Source organism: Triticum urartu, chromosome 6, assembly GCF_003073215.2.
Source record: "Triticum urartu cultivar G1812 chromosome 6, Tu2.1, whole genome shotgun sequence".
In the NCBI taxonomy this organism is placed as follows: domain Eukaryota; kingdom Viridiplantae; phylum Streptophyta; class Magnoliopsida; order Poales; family Poaceae; genus Triticum; species Triticum urartu.
The window spans coordinates 7,146,518-7,163,090 of NC_053027.1; the positions used below are offsets into that span (position 1 = coordinate 7,146,518).

Consider the following 16,573-nt stretch of genomic DNA (forward strand, 5'->3'; position numbering starts at 1 on the left):
CATAGACGCACACACATGGTACATGTGTTAGTAAAAAAATTGCAGCAATGCTCTTGCCAAGGAAAGACACACATGAACGGAGGTGAAGGGAGCCGAGAGAAACATCACAGCGACGGGGCACGGTGGCAGCAAGGATGATGAGATCAGATTAGGATAGCAGAGGGAGCTAACAGTGATCGTGAAGGTGGCTGATAGACATTGGCCCTTGTGAAGCAATTAGTCCAACACTTTCGGGTGAAAATGCATCCCGAATTAGAAGAACATGGATGTGAATGGTCTTTATGTTACCCCCGTTGAAACTAAGCGGTAAGATGGGGCTAATGCTGCTCCCCCTAGTAGTAAAATGTACCGTAAAAAGGCTCTATACAAAAGATTTTTGTGATGGAACGGGGTGCAAGGGTACAGGAAAAATGGTGAAATTTTGAAAGGGACAATGAAACGAAAACACCCATGCATGCAAATATAGAGAACAGTACGTACATGTGCTTCGCAAAGTTTTCTTATTCCTCCATAGTTAGCCCTCCTCCACCTGATGTGCCGGCTGTTTCAGAACTAGTGTTGCCCCAGTTGAGAAAAACATTGTCAAGGTTTTTAGGCTGCACTGCGCTGGTCTGGCCAGCAGAAGCATCTCCACGCATTCCATGTTGTACTGCTGGTGCTAGGTTGGACGACAATGATGCACTTACCATGCTTCCACTTGTTATAACTCCACCACGACCCTCATTACCATTACCATAATTATTATCACTAGAATTACCGTGAGGATAACCATAAGATTTATTATTGCCATTACCATAATGATGATCATAATCATTAGCACTGAGAGTAGCATAATGATGATCATAAGCAGCACCTGCACCAAGATTAGTTGTGTGGTTCCCATTTCCAAGAATGCCATAGTCAACTTGTGATGCACCACCGCTTAGCCAACTGGTTTGGTTAATATCTCTTGCTCCCTGGGACCTCATATGGAATCTGTAACTTCCCTCACTTTCTTGAGATTCCGAATAGTTCTTGGAAGTATTATTAGAATGTGGTGGCCTAGAGCTTGGCATGGTTGATAGCCCACCCTTACGGCAGTCGCTTCTGTATTTCTGAAATTTCAAATATTGTAAAAACATCAATAAATGGGTGCTTGATTACTAGGGTACCATTCCTGATAATTTATGTCATGATCATATAAATTTGATCTGTTAGTTGGTTTCAGATTAAAGAAACATCAGCTAGGTAGTCTAAATCTTACCTGTAGATGGCTACTGACTTGAGCTGTAGTTACATATATACCGTCAATCTCCAAAAATTCTCTTATATTGTTTGGCGTGTTGTCTGTATTAGAAAAGAAAAAAGAAAAGTGGCTAGAGCTTAGAAAGATAGAAAAATCACAAAAAAATGCGCTTTGTTTATTTCAGGTCTATCATACTAAGTTCGCCCTGAAAATTCCCTTGACTATACATGCCAATTGTAAGAAGAAGGCATCTAAATGATCAGAGCTGGGCAACTAATTCAAAGAAGGCATCAAAGTGAAGGGGTCATAGTTTTAAATAGCACGGTATCTCAGCGCTATAACGACACTATATCATTTGGTGGGGCATCACGCTAAGCCATTTAGCGCGCTATACCTCAATTTTTTTATAATAAATTAAAATATTAAAATTTGCAATTGCACAGGGATAACTGAAATCTTTCAGCAACGTACAAGCGTTCATAGAATCACAATATCATTTCGTTTATAATGTGATATAGAGAGGTACATATGCATGTTATGTGTTATCATATTTATCTAGATTTGTCCAAATACAGGCTTAAAATGACAAAGATATAGAAGCAATGAATTTGTTATGCATTAATGGACTTGCAAATGATAAGTTATACATGGGGAAAAAATAAAAACCTTTCTGTTAAAAAATGAATAAATCCTGTCAAATATGAGATAATTTAGCTTGCCTATACACGGGGGGTAATTAAAGGGTCAAAATGTTCTACATGAACTAGACTTATTTTGTATTTGAGTAAACTGAATTGCCTAGGTGTGTTTGTGATACAAATGTATAGCTAATTAGCTACAATGTTTTTGGACATTCTCTCTCTATCTACCCCTTTCCCTCCATCTCTCCCCCCCCCTCTCTCCTCCCTTACAATAGCTATGTGCAAAATCCATTTGCAAGCGTAAACCCCAAACGAAGTTATCCGCTCTAAATCTATATCAAACATACACAATTACAACATTTCTGCTAACTCCATTGTGCGTCCACTACCCCCACGTGAACCAACATGTAATTTGTAGTGCTACAATCAATGATTTTCCACATTTGGGGATGGCACCTCTCAAATGCAATTTGCCTGGATGGCTGACGTCAGCCTGTCAAATCATTTTAGACAGAGCCACATATGTGTTTAGGTGTGGTCTAGAAGGACGAACACATATGGTAACAAGACTGAAGAAATTGGTGTCTTACAACCCTACTTATATTTAAAAAATGGTTGATCTTAAAGATGTATCTATTTTTGGGTGAGAGGGCTTTCAACCATTCTAGTCTTGGTACTAAATATGGTATAAATTATGTGTTCGCCACTCATTGCTCAGCATCTAGAAGTCAGAGGATAGATATTGCAATCTCGACTCCCTTTTCAATGAAGGAAGTAGGAAAAGTAGGGCAGTTTCCTAAGCTCACCCATGGGGATTCATTGCCATTGTCGACCTAGGCGAGGAAGAGGACGTAGAAACTTTTTATGAGCAACTGAACTGGCATAGGCAACACAAGAGGCTTTTTGAGGCCTACATACCATCACACGATCTCCATAACCCATGGTTCAACGGCCTGCCTCCTAAAGTATCGCATATGGGAACCTTTAGGATTTGTCGGAACCAATGCATAGTGCTTGTTAGATGAATCTACTTGCGATATTAGACGTAGTTCAAAGGTAGAATCATGGTTGCCATGAACAAAGGACAAAGTTCATAACAATTCTTGCTCAATTCTCACCATTGGTACATCTTGAAGCGGTATCTATTTTAGAAGAGATTACATTGAACTAATGGCGCGTCATGTTTTAACCGAAACATGGTAGAATTTTGAGTGTTTGTATGTAAACGTTCTCTATGGCAAACATGGAGGATAGACACTGGAGACTCCGCTCCCATGGAAATGAAGAAAGTATTATATATAGGGTAGCTGCCTTGGCTCACATCAAGGGTATCACTCGAATTGCTGACTTAGGCAAGGATTGGCACTTTAAGAAGGTCTAGAATGGCATGCAATCTAGAACATAAATGACTTCCCAATATAAGTGCCATGATATGATATCACGTGCCCCTGCCTTTGTTCGATGTAATGCTATCTGCCACCTCTCATGCACAAACTGTTGGAGCCATGTAGAAGCCAACAAGTTGAGTACTTTTAGAAAAACCTCCTCATGACATTTGACATGTCCCAAATGCAGGAACATAGGGGTAAAATGATATAAGGGAAAAGTTCATATCATTTATGTATACATTCTTATAAATAGAAGATCTTAACAAGACATCCATTTCTTGTGAATAATAGTATATTATTTATAACTCATGGTACCACATACACATAATATATAACTAAGCTTACTCTAATTAACCAACACTTTCTGTTGAAAAGTTGGATGAAATATTATGAAGCCTCAGTGGGTTGTCAATGAACAAAGTGGTGCAAGCAAGGAAGTTGCCTTTTCTCACTCGAAGTGTGTCACTTGTATTATCGTTATAGGTGATGAAGAGGTCGTAGATGCTTTACAAGTTGTCAGACTAGCGTAACTGTGGTAACATGGGTAACCACATTTAGTGTTCTAGGACTTTATTTGACATACTGAGCTCCATTGTTCTCATGCACGATACATGCCTATTGAGACCAATGTGTTAAACTTTTAAATTTCACTAAGTAATTTACAGTAAGGTCGTGCATCACAATGTTGCAGAATTATTTTGTATGTATTCCTCATGATCTATATGTCATTTTATTGTTGATGTCCATACACAAAAAAACTTTGAATGGCAATTATGTCACTACATATTGAGTTAGCGTAGAAAACATTATTTTACTTGGTAAGCTTGTAAGGGTGGACATTTGAGACATCTCAAGGAAAATAGGTGAGAAAAATTGTCAAAACTAGAAAAGGGGGTGGACTAGGATGATGGAATAAATAAACATAAGACAAAACCTTATGTATTATTCAAGTAGGGTAGGTTAATATATTTGTATGTTTACTCAAAGTTTCGACATAGGAATGTTTGATAATGGGATAACGGTAAGAGGTGTATATTCTTGTTGATATGTTCTAGCTATATTATTAGTACCTCATTGTACCACCCAAATATGGTAGGAAGTTCGTATTCATTACATAGTGATTGCCTTGGCAAGGTGGGGGGCAGATAGTAGAGGTTTGATAGAGACTTGTCAATGAGGAAAGCTAGGATAATCAAGTCCACTACCCCCAGCTTACCCCAAGTGTGTCATTGCAATTGATGTAGGTGGTAGAGACTTGTTGGAAATATGCCCTAGAGGCAATAATAAATGGTTATTATTATATTTCTTTGTTCATGATAATTGTCTATTGTTCATGCTATAATTGTGTTATCCGGAAACCGTAATACATGTGTGAATACATAGACCACAACATGTCCCTAGTGAGCCTCTAGTTGACTAGCTCGTTGATCAAAAGATAGTCATGGTTTCCTGACTATGGACATTGGATGTCATTGATAACGGGATCACATCATTAGGAGAATGATGTGATGGACAAGTCCCAATCCTAAGCATAGCTCAAAGATCATGTAGTTCGTTTGCTGTAGCTTTTCCGAATGTCAAGTATCATTTCCTTAGACCATGAGGTTGTGCAACTCCCGGATACCGTAGGAGTGCCTTGGGTGTGCCAAACGTCACAACGTAACTGGGTGACTATAAAGGTACACTACAGGTATCTTTGAAAGTGTCTGTTGGGTTGGCACGAATCGAGACTGGGATTTGTCACTCCGTATGACGGAGAGGTATCTCTGGGCCCACTCGGTAATGCATCATCATAATGAGCTCAATGTGACCAAGTGGTTGATCACGGGATCATGCATTACGGCACGAGTAAAGTGACTTGCCGGTAACGAGATTGAACGAGGTATTGTTGGGATACCGACGATCGAGTCTCGGGCAAGTAACGTACCGATTGACAAAGGGAATTGTATACGGATTGATTGAATCCTCGACATCATGGTTCATCCGATGAGATCATCGAGGAGCATGTGGGAGCCAACATGGGTATCAAGATCCCGCTGTTGGTTATTGACCGAAGAGTCGTCTCGGTCATGTCTGCATGTCTCCCGAACCCGTAGGGTCTACACACTTAAGGTTCGGTGACGCTAGGGTTGTAGAGATATTAGTATGCAGTAACCCGAAAGTTTTTCGGAGTCCCGGATGAGATCCCGGATGTCACAAGGAGTTCCGGAATGGTCCGGAGGTAAAGATTTATATATAGGAAGTCCAGTTTTGGCCATCGGGAAGGTTTCGGGGGTCGCCGGTATTGTACCGGGACCACCGGAAGGGTCCCGGGAGTCCACCGGGTGGGGCCACCTATCCCGGAGGGCCTCATGGGATGAATTGGGAGGGGAACCAGCCCCTAGTGGGCTGGTGCGCCCCCCTTGGGCCTCCCCTACGCCTAGGGTTGGGAAACCCTAGGGGTGGGGGCGCCCCCCACTTGGCTTGGGGGGGAAGCCACCCCTTGGCCGCCGCCCCCTTGGAGATCCATCTCCCTAGGGCTGGCGCCCCCCAAGGCCCCTATATAAAGAGGGGGAGGGAGGGCAGCCGCACCTCTTGCTCTTGGCGCCTCCCTCTCCCTCCGTAACACCTCTACTCCCCGCTTGCGCTTGGCGAAGCCCTGCCGGGATCCTGCTGCATCCACCACCACGCCGTCGTGTTGCTGGATCTTCATCAACCTCTCCTTCCCCCTTGCTGGATCAAGAAGGAGGAGACGTCTTCCAACCGTACGTGTGTTGAACGGGGAGGTGCTGTCCGTTCGGCACTTGGTCATCGGTGATTTGGATCACGACGAGTACGACTCCATCAACTCCGTTCTCTTGAACGCTTCCACGCGCGATCTACAAGGGTATGTAGATGCACTCCTCTCTCCCTCGTTGCTAGATGACTCCATAGATTGATCTTGGTGATGCGTAGAAAATTTTAAAATTCTGCTATGTTCCCCTACAACACTTCCATAAGTTACCGATCTAGCATAGCCTTGGCAACATTAGGGACATAATGATATTTGAAGACCATTGGATTGTATACTCAGACATTTTAGTCTTTTATTTGATGTAACTTGGTCATCGTCTCCCATGTGTGAGCCTCCTTGTCGAAGCTAGTGAGTGAATGTTTTTAGTGAAGCCAAATTTTCTATTTATTCATAGGTTGACCATGGGAATATAGATGAAATGTGATAGATAGAGAAATTTTGTAGCAATTTTTTTGATATTCCAATTGATGGTGGAGTTGTAATAAGTTATACTATTAGTTCTGAATGTACTTGATTAGTAGTATAATGAAAGTGCATTCATGCGAAATGTTTTCCATGATAAAGCCAAGTGATAGATATTGGATTATTAAATTCCATTGGAATGAACATACTAGGACAAGTGTGTGATGTTGTGTAGGCTTGCCCCGAGGAGATCAAGCCAATGTTGACTTAGGTGAGTACAAGATCATAGTAACTTTTAGGAGCTACGAAACATGAGTAACTAACCATCACACACTAGTAATATCTTGAGATATATGAACCTAAACATGTATGACATAATGTGCTACAAGCTTTCCTCGATGTACTGACACCTGTTGACTCCCCTGCATGAACCATTTTGGGCCATGCTGATTGTAACACATCGAATACTTTTGGAGGGAGCTTCTTGTGTTGGTAGAATGGGCCTCAGAGTGTGGATATATGGGCAACTAGATTAAGGGTGAAAGTTCATATATGATAGTAGTGTACTCCAACTGAAGGTGTATCCTTAAGAGATATCTATTTTAAGTTAGTATGTACTAGACTTCTGGTACCTTATCGTACCATCCAAAATATGGTAGAATACTATGTGTATTTTGAAATGAGGTATCCACGCTTAATAAATATATTGAATCCTTTGAAACTAAATTATGTGTATAGAAATGGTCTAAAAGTGGAATCATATGGGCTACAATAGTTTGGGAGGAGTATTCATAACAATGGTACATCTATGAATACAAGACAGATCTTGAAGAGATATCTGTATTAGGTATTGCAAGTTGGTACCACCAAAAGGTGGTAAGAAAACTCATGTTAACTGTTAACAAAGTAATAGTCGCCCAACAAAAGTATAGAGAGTCAAACTGAACACGTCTGTCACTATATAGAATTTCCAATGTCCCTTCATATACTCCTTATGTGTGTGAGCCAAACTCAACGGTATCACCACAGAATCATTAACCGCTTTGAGATGTGCTAATGGAGCTAACTCTTTCCCAGGTTCCACCATGGCATGGTTCATTGCTGCTGACACATGAACTTGTTCTACTCATGATACTATTGGGCATGGGTCCAAGTGGAAGGAATCCCAACCCCAAGCATTGACATAGGTCTCCGTGCTCACTGATCTCGTAATATTGGAGTCGAGAGGCGGTGCCACACGGTGTCATCGTGTTCAAATTTATTGTTCCTATATTGCCTTCAAGAACATCTTTGTGCTGTTGTGCAAGCTCAAGTCTATCCAATGGCGATATTCGTTGCATTGTGATGAGTTTCTTGTTCTAGGTGTGGTCTCTTGCATCAACTTTGATCTTCGATCTTCGATGATACATACAAAGCACCTCCCTGCACCACATGTGATTGTTCATGTGGTGGTGGCTGCCGTGCTCATCGTCTAGGAAATGATTTGTCATGGACAACCTCGGCCCTCCTTAATTTTATCCATATGTAAAGTTGTAACATCTGCATGATTTTATTATGAGATTTTTTTTACCATACCCCTACTGCTAGGAATAGAGCGATATACATCTAATCCCATCATTGATTTATTAGGGCAATATAGAACTTCCCTATTTTTCATAGAAAACAAATTTCTTTGTTTGTAAGGGCCTAATGGGAAATATTTCATTATATATTGTTCATACATGGACAAAACCTCAATCTCCTCTTTTCAGCCTCTTCATGCTGGTTTGCTCTATTCATTTAGCCCCCACTGTGCTCGTCTAGCGTCTAGTCGCCCCCCCCCCCTCAATGTCGCACGTCTGTGATCTAGTCAATGTCATAGGCTGGCACATCCATGACCTCGCAACCGTGTTGCAAGTTCATGACCTTGTTATTGATCAGGGGTTCAATTATCTAAGCTCTAGCTGTATTATTGCAATGTAGAAAATATGTGGCAATAAAAATTTCTTCCAGGTGACAGCTGCCACAACTACCAAGCCATCGCTAAATTTCAAGCATGCATTAATATACAACTAAAATTTTGAATTTGAATTGAACATAGCCAATCTACAAAGGGTAATTTCCAATGTATAATTCTCCAGAAATTTGATCATATGCTTATTAACAAGCTAATGGATGAATCGAACTTATGATCATAGATATAGTCATTCAGCTTGTCGCTTGTTATGTTGATGCAGGTGTAGTAGGTCCTTTGCAGAAGCCACTTAGCAGCTCCACTGAAGTCACCACCAAAGAGGCCATTGGGCACCAAGAGTGGTGAAAGCACTCTGAACCACATCATCGCGGTCATGACTCCCTTGGCACATGTCATGTACGTCATCTCCATGTGTTATTGCGAGATGAGATACTTTCTGTATAGCCTCCTCCTTGACGACGACGAGCTCCTCATCTACGAAAAAGAGGCAACCCGCTATCAAAACTTAAGAAGAAGTAGACTGGGTGTGTCACCTCGATTAGCTTGCGGGCCAAAAACTAGGATATTCCCAAACTGCGCTCAAATTACATATACTGCATGCTTGCCACGAACGAGCAGTGCTGTCTCTACTTCTAACCCAACTATTCCACCAATATACATCACATTGGGAAGTTTGATCTCCATGGTTGAATGGCATATATTAATTATAGGGTACCATAAAAGAGCACTGTATTGTAAGGTCACAACCTATGTATCCTGACCAGTGACCTCCTAAAAGAGATGTCAAGGGTCTAGTGTTGTAATGCCTTTGAAGTAAATATATTAAGATTGGGATCCTTTCTACCTTGTGATTGTCTTGAAAAACTAGTCTCTTGTGGCTTGCAAGAAGAGATCACTAACATATATAATTAGACATACCTTGTTTGAGAATTAGAGTAGTTCATATAAATAATTGAATTTTTAACCTAACAGAAGATATTCGATATGATTATTATTCGAAAGGTCACTAGGGGTAAAGCCCAAATGAACATTTTCATTAGCCGTAATCATGGCAGAACATTAGAGCTACACAGTTTTAGGTCATTGACAAGCAAGCAACAACCAAGGAAATGAAAGGCGCACCAAGGCAAGGCAGCGAAGCCTAGCACCCAAAATTCTAAGATCGATTAATAGATCATAAATGAGCGTCACCACAGACACAATAGGACATTAATGTCAATTTTTCCCATAACAATAGAAAAAGGGAGCATGCTGGTTGCGAACATCTAGGCATTCTGGCTCTCCCAAATGTTCCTAAGGATGGCAAGGCAAACTGTGGGGTATAGGCGAGGGTGATCCGTGAGGTTGAGGGTGCTGATAAGGCACACCACCTCCAGCGTGGTGGCAATAGGCACATTCAGTGCCCAAATGACATGGGCGTGGATGCATGCCTGAAGCAGGTGCTTCAGGGTTTCTTCACCACAACAGAAGACATATGCTACGGTGCAAATGTTGTGGCGGTGGTGGAGATGGATAGTTGCCGATGATGGAAGAACCAAAGGAAGAATTTACATTTACGGCGACATAGCTATGCTAGGTCATGGGCGGCGATGGTGTCCACAACATGCATCACCATGCTTAATTAATACACCATATGTGCCATGAACGAGGCATCGGAGGGGTGCATGATGTGATGGTTCGACACCTTAGATGAGAGTGATATCTTCCCCAACTCATCACACAGGTTGCTAATCTCGGTGTGCATGAACGCAGAGAGACTAGTTAGTCGGTGGTCTTCAATGCACAAAAGGATAGTCGCAATGCATGCCTTGGGGCCAATGAAGTGCGTGTAGAGAACGGGGAAACGAGAGTCCAAAGTCTCTTCACCCCACCAGAAAGCCATGTGCTTCACGTTTCCACGGCTTGTTGGTCTCCATCCAGACGATACTGCACTTGGCACTAGGTACACTGATGTCATGGTCCTAGAAAATTGATTGCTATCTCTTCATAGAGGCGGCATGTGTGCCTTCAACAAGCTATAGAGACCCATGGTGTATGTAGGTAGGGTAATGAGGATGGCTTCGACAAAATTACCCTTGCCAGCTGAGGAAAGCGGTGTGCCACACAACCTAGTGAGCCATTTGTGTACAAGTGAAATGGGAGGGATGAGGTCGATGATATGAGCTCGTGGATGGAGAGCGGAGGCCCAAGTACTGTTGCGGGAAGCTGGATACCAGACAACCAAACACCGAGTCCAGTTTTTCGGCAATCTCTGATGCGACATTGAGAGGAATGAACGTGCACTTGGAAAAGTTGAGGGTGAGGCCAGTGATTGCCGCGAAGATGTCATCCAAATATAGCAGCACTGGGAACGACAATAAGGGGACGAGGGGGTGTTTGGTGGACATTGTTGGCACCAATGGTGAGGATGAGGAACTGGAGAACATACACAACTAGGATGAAGAGGTAGGCGACAAGGGATCCCTTGACGGAGCCCATTTCGGTAGTGATGCAATTGCTGGGGCTACCATTGATGATGACTACAGATCGACTCGACGTGTTATGGTCCTAAATCCACTTTCGCCCGGGGGAAGGGAAACCACTATTGCCACCTAAGACATGGAATCTAATGCTGTTTGAAGTGAAGCTTGAGCACCACCACCGGCACACTGTACTTATGGAAGCATTGCATGAGCTTCACGGTGACGATGGAATTTTCAAAGATCCATCGCCCACGGAGAAAGCATGGCTGCTCAAAATGCACAAGGAAAGGAATGTCCGGCTTCTGGTGAGACATCATGACTCACGACAACATCTTTGGGCGGGGGAGGGCAGTTTTGCAATGAGATGCGACAAATATTTGTCAGAGAAGTGGGAGTGTCCACCTTGAGCAGGAGGGCAATGAAGGATATGTTGATGCCGAATAATCAGCCTCCTGTTTGTAGAACCGTTTTGTGAGAGCGGTACGATGGGGAGATGTGACCATAGGCATGCTTGAGGAAAATCGGACAATACCCATTAGGGCTTGGAGTAGTGTCAGGCTTCATTCCAAAGACAACTGCCTTGAGCTTAGAGGCAGAGAGCGGATACACAAGCAACACCGCCTGGAAGGCATCGAAGAGTGTGTGCGTCATGAGGAGTTGGTGGTTAATGTTGTTGTGAACCGATATCTTCGTGCCCGGGAGCGGTTGGTAGAAGTCATGAAGGGTGCATTTCATTTCGCGATGGGCGCGGTGCTTAACCCCATTTAGATTGAGGCACACGATCTGCTTGTTGAAGAATTGGGTTGATGCACGGGCATGGAAGAAGTAGAAGTTCCCATCTCCGAGTTTGCAAAAGCATATTTTGCTCCTATACCACCAAAATTCCATACAATAGTGTTCATGGGGGGCAAGGGAGTGTTTCACGAGGGAGAGTGCAAGAGGAATTTAGGGTTAGGGAGACCATCTTTCTCCTTAAGGTGATCGTGGAAAAGGATCGTGATGTGGCAGTTCTTGGCAATGACATTGCGGTATTTGAGCTGCTTTGAAAAATCTTAAGCCCACTCCAGAAACGCTTTAGATGCAACCCGAGCCATTGGTCGGCTATAGGTCAGGGGCGCTACCGTAGTGGCAACCACATGGAAAACAAGGTACCCAACCCATTGCCCACTGAACCAGAAGATGGTAGCACATGGAACCGTCGTAGTAGTGATGATGACAATAGGGATGTGCCCGAAGGCGTGAGAGGGGATGCAGGTGACGGCAGAGTCCGGCATGATCGAGCACCCATCGTTGTTCACAAGGAACATATCCATCTTGACGTGTGCGGGGGGTCAAGATTTCATCAAGCTAGACCCGGTCGAGGAGAGGTATCTCGAATAAAGTAGCAGCGTTGATGTAGTCATTGAAGAGGAGGGTGTCGGTGGGCATTGAAGTTGTCATCTTTCCGCACTTTAGGGTCACAGACAAAGTTAAAATTGCCCATCGAGGCCCATGGCTGCCGATGCGTTGCCCATAGCAGCAATATTCTCTAAAACACTCCTCTCTCTTGCCCATTGCATGGGCTGTATGCGTTGGTGATGGATAAACAAACCCGAGACGTGGGGCAGGAAAAAGGCGTCGAGATGAACTCGAGCCTTTAGTAGATAAAACTAGGCCGAAGGCCGGATCGTTCCAGGTGGCGTCGACGTTAGCATGGCCTGGCCCACAACAAAACCAGGCACCATGTGATCTCCCAGCATAGCTTGCTTGGCATGGCATGGTGCGGCAGTGGAGAGGAATAAGCAGCATCCAGGTCGGGGGAAGTTGGGAGCGGGGTTGTACGGAGACTCGGGGATGGGAAAGACATGCATGTTTAGGAAAACACGAAGGCTGGAACCTTGCAGGACGCCCTCTTGTGCCCAGAGCAACTATGAAAAATGTAGAAAATAGGATCTCAACAATCTTTGACACAGTGGCTTAGATAGAGGGAGTGGCCCTAGAGGCTAGAGAGGCCTGCTTGGTGATAGGCTTTGGGAGAGGAGCGAGGCCCTTGAGCGGAGATGGTCAGGGATGGGAAAAGGCAATCTATGCGTAAGTGAGGGAGAGGTTATTTTATATAGTGGAGGCAACAAACATGCTGATCGAGGCTGGCCCAGGAGCATACGGTGCACATGAGGAGGCGAGGTGGCAAGTGGTGGGGTGGATGAATCACATGGGCTAGGGGCAAGGGCTAGGAATGTGAGGGGAGCGACCACATTAATGTAGATGAGACAGGATGGGGTAGGTCACCGTAGTTGTCTCTCCTAGTCGCTACAACACTCAAGTGTTGGTGGTCCCAAGCATTAGGGGGAACCAGAGAAACATTGCAGCCGTTGCCAGGGAACAGCCCAACTGCCATAGACCCAGGCGCAAACGGCCCACTCCTGGAAGTGGAGCCCAATCCCTATGGCAGTAGTGCAGTTTGAACAGGGGATGCGCAATGGTCAAGGACGAGTGGAAGTGGAGGAGGCTACGACCATGGTGTAGATCGTCGTGGGAGAGAATGAATTTGCCACCGTGGGGGTGGCAATAGCTTTTTGGAAGACAAATCCAACACAATTAGTCGTGAAAATCGATGCGCGGTAAGCCAATCCAGAATGTCAATGCACCGATGACCAAGATGAGGTTGCAGTAGTCAAAGCAGGGGAAGGGAAAGGGCTAGAGCACAACCGGGACGTCAAAAAAATTGGCCAACGAGGGAGAGCAGATGCTCCCGGACGAACCCCTATAAGGTAGGTGCTGACCGGGCCGGTGAGCACAAGTTGTTGGTCAAACGACTAGACGTGGACAACCAAGGAGGCCAGGAATGGGTGATGAAGCCAATGTGAGTGGACTGGGGGATGTGGTGAGGGCCGGGGAGCAAGAGGAGCGCTAAGAGAGCGCACATGCGGCGGGAGTGGAAGGGGGAGGGGGGGTGATGGGGTGTCACAACCTAAGTCTACAGAGCTACCTAATATACATATGTCATCGATTCAATGAGTTACCACGCTACACCTACTAATGAAATAATTATCCTCATCCAACCAAGCCAAAATATATTCCAACCTGCAATCCCATACTACTCATATGCATCACATGCATAGAAGCTATCTTATATATACAGGTTGCAGAAAAGAGAACACTCTCGAGCTACTCGTGATCCTATCACCTAGTCCCCACCCCAAGAGAGATCACTCATACGTCAGCAAGTTTGGCCACGTATCTCTATCTAGTAGTACCAAACTAGTAAAACATGTAGTGAGCACCCAATTATTAAGAATAAACTATGTAGTATGATGGATTTATTAACAACAAAACAGATAAGCATGGAGAAAGAAAAGATGGTCCACATGTTGCTATCCTGTATTTGACCATGCATGTATTTCGTATGTATCTCACGCACCTCCTGTTGTCTTTAGCTGGGTCACCGCATTGACGAACAATTCATGCATCTCTGTAGTCCACTCGACCTTTTTCTTCTTTGTGGTCCCCAGCTGCAGGCCGCCCTCGGAAGCCCCCTTGCCCTTGTTGGAATCGTTCAGTCCTTGCCTTCTCTTCCTTGGCGTGTCATAGGGTTCTCCATGGCTGCGCCGGCGGCTTTGCACCTCCACTGCACGACTTGCTGCCAGATGAAGTATATCTGCACGTCACGTAGGGGCTTGTCCATCAAGTAGCAAGCGCCTTCCTGCAATCCCCTTTTCCTTGTCTCCATGGTCTCGTCGCCCGAGAACACTGCAGAAAAGCAGCATGTACATCTATCAGATCTACAATTTCATCTATGAGTATCAGTATGCGTATATATATGCCTACAAACAACCTGGAACATGGATATGTTTGTGGCATGTGTTTATTTATAAAAAAAAAATATGTGTGGCATGTGTGAGGACTTACTAAGGACGACAGGGTAACGTTTCCCGACGCGCTTGACAAGGCCGAAGCCGTCCATCCCTCATCCCCGCGTCCGTGCGACGGTCATGATGAAGTCGATCCCATCCGGGTTCTTCTCCACCTCTTTCAGCGCATCTGCAGGCGAGGCGCTGGCCGTCACTGCACGAGGCGGCTGTCGGTCAGAACACAAAGAGCAAACTGAGGCAAGAGATCCAATATTAATGGACCGGACGACGTACCTTCGTAGCCGCCGCGCCGAAGCATCTGCGTCAAGGTCTGGAGGCAGACGGGATCATCGTCCACAGCAAGGACCTTCAGCCCCTCTGTCCCCATCAATTCCGTGGTGGCCATGTCCTCGTCGCCGTTCGCCATCGTCGCTGCGCGCTCGGGTCACACGCGCTTCAAACTCTTGCCCGTCAGGGCCGAGCGTTGAGAGTGAGGAGCGTTGTGAGAGTGAGGAGCGTGCTCTCGCCTAGAAAAAGTAGAGCATTCAGAGCGTGCTGAAACTGAAAGTCGAGGCCCAAATAAACAGACACGTGTATGCTCTACAGCAGCACCAGTATGAAGAGACAAAACTTTACAGCAGCACCAGCATGAAGAGACAAAACCATACAGCAGCACCATGAATGCTAGCTAGCATGCACATCCGTTACAGTCAAACACGTAAAGCATGCACCCAACCATCTGTATTTGTATCATTATTATTACATAATTAAAACGAAAGCTGAAAAGTGTACGTGGTGCATCCAGAAACACTAAAATATCTACACTATTAATTTTTTTGTATTAATCAGCCAAGATTTTTTTTTCGGGTGATCAGCCAAGATTTTTAAGAGATACAAAACCTACATTAACCATGGTCAGGACAAGTGCCTGCAAGAAATGGATTGGCATACCCCGCTTACCCCCTCAAAAATATACTGAAAGGTGAGTTTGTATTCTCCCGTCCTTTCTTTGAAAATGTGCTGCATCTCCAATCAAACCGGTGCCGTATGAGAGGACAAGACACGGGGAATCCTTCAAGTACAGGACCCATGATTCATGATCAAGATCACACGAAGCATGTCCGGTCCGGCGGATGATAGACACCCCTAGAAGCACGAACTAGTGATGTGGGCACAAAACAATGAGACAAAAACTATATCTTCAAGATGGAAGCACTTTAAGTGTAAAGCACCCAACCGTCTCTCTTTTAATAATAAAGCACGGATTGATTTTGTCGGGTTCACCGTCACAATATGCTTTCTTCCTATGAATTTTACGTTTTCAGTTTGAATTTAAAGCATATACGCGAGGTGGCACTATACTAATTTTTTGCACATTGTGTTCCTGAAAAAACGATTCCTGAGCGCTATGTGTGGTATGCTTCCCGCCTGGGCCACGAAGTCTCATTGGGCCTCGGCTGGGCTTGCTCCAGTCCATCAGCAGATTGTTAGAGAAACAACCTAAAAATAAAAGTTGCCAATACGAGGGGTGAAGACTACCGCTCAGCGATTATTTTGGAACTCTCATGACTCACTCACGGAAAACATGTTGACATGCAGCAGAGTTTGTCATGCGACGCCAGTTACCTCTAGCATATGATCGCTGAAGATGATGTTGGTCGTGGTGTAGAGTCCATCGTGTGCCGCCGGCTCGCCACAGCCTACAGTCACAAGTGACAGACAACGATGTCCAGGCCATGAAAGAGACAACGTTCAGGACCACTAAAAACAAGCCATTGGAAAAAAGTGTCGTCCGCAATAGTCTTCTTGACATCCTCGGCGTCAATGTCGGACACAGATGCATCTACGAGAAGAGGATGTCCCACGCGGTTAGAGACAAGAGACAGAACCTCCTGGTC

At 44.6% G+C, this 16,573-nt stretch overlaps 1 pseudogene; it reads right to left on the bottom strand.

Annotated features, from left to right (window-relative positions):
• Positions 1-500: 500 nt before the first annotated feature.
• LOC125516344 lies at positions 501-15,156 on the bottom strand (annotated as a pseudogene).
• Between the last annotated feature and the right edge of the window lie 1,417 nt (positions 15,157-16,573).